General features: G+C 43.1%; 1 protein-coding gene across 1 annotated transcript in view; it reads left to right on the top strand.

The window, feature by feature from the left end:
• Window positions 1-736: 736 nt before the first annotated feature.
• LOC102436344 (target of Nesh-SH3-like) overlaps window positions 737-1,191 on the top strand; it is a gene marked incomplete at its 3' end in the record, with an annotated part of 12,332 nt that continues 11,877 nt past the window's right edge. The window contains exon 1 of the mRNA XM_023748851.1: window positions 737-817. The remainder of the gene's footprint in view (window positions 818-1,191) is intronic.

Here is a 1,191-nt window from a genome sequence, read left to right as displayed (position 1 = left end):
ATAAACGTTATCTTTAAATCCACTTAGATTATAGAGGGGTTCTTGGCTTAATGAAGGAACAGAGAAAGAAGACTGCCTCCAGGTAAAGGGGCAGGAACAACAGTGCAAGGGATAGAGTGCTGGGTCTTAGCACCACTGTTCCTGGCCCTGTGAATGCAGTGAAAAATATGCTGCACCGGTCAATCCCGTGTGTGACCACTGGCAGATGTATCACCATTGTGAATCTCTGCTGCATTGTCTAGGAAATAGAGATAATATCCCTTTATCTATGAAGTGGGAATAAAGTATACCTCACCCATTTCTCAGGGGTGTTAAGGCAGTTAAATAAACATATATATGAGACAGCGCAGTGCAAATTGTAAAGTGCTGTCCGAATGTTAAGGTAGCATGGTGGAAATGTTTACTAAGCAGAAAGATGAAGCAGTAGACTTTGTGCAAAGAGTCTCTATGTGAATGTTGTTTCCTTCTTTGGAGATCTCTCCCATCTGACTTCGTTTACGTTTATATTCTTGGGAGCTCTTTGATTTAGAGCTGGCACCACTTTACTGTAAATATACAGCACTATGCGCACATCAGCCCGAGGCCGGTGTCAGGCTCGCTGCACAGAGACCTTTAGTTCAGGTCAAGAGGGACTACAGGAAGTGTTAGCGACTGCTTACACTGTAGTGACAAGACCATTATTAAAATATGTCGCGAAATCTGTTCAGTCAAAATTAACATTATCTCTTTTGTTTTACCTTTTCCTTTAAAGCAGCTTATGACGTTTTCTCAAGCCCTACAACGTCAGATGAGCCTGAAATATCAGAGCCCCACACAGGTATTCCCAACCTCTCAATTCTTTCCTCTGATTCCATGTGTTCTGACAATACTGCACCTAGTTCTCTCTTTAATTTTTGCTGAATGAAATAGTACACTCTCCAGAGCTCTGCAGCAAAAGAAATGGCAATCCGTGTCAGGGAGACGGTGCTACCCTCTCCCACTGGGTGATTAGTTGTTTACATCCATGAGTAAACAGGCTCCCACAAGTCGGAGATGCAGATAGGTTTGCTTGCTACTGAGGCAAAGTAAGGTAATGGTCTATTGCTCTGTTGTTCAGCATCATTCTAAAAAGGTTTTAGAATCCTAGAAAGTTTTCTCTGGAGCAGTGGTTCTCCAGTGGGGGTGATTTTCCTCTCCTCTATTCCCAGGGGA

The sequence above is a fragment of the Myotis lucifugus genome, unplaced genomic scaffold, assembly GCF_000147115.1.
Source record: "Myotis lucifugus unplaced genomic scaffold, Myoluc2.0 scaffold_1932, whole genome shotgun sequence".
Taxonomy (NCBI): Eukaryota; Metazoa; Chordata; class Mammalia; order Chiroptera; family Vespertilionidae; genus Myotis; species Myotis lucifugus.
Note: the sequence above shows the minus strand (reverse complement) of the source record. Positions and strands in the feature narration are given on the sequence as shown.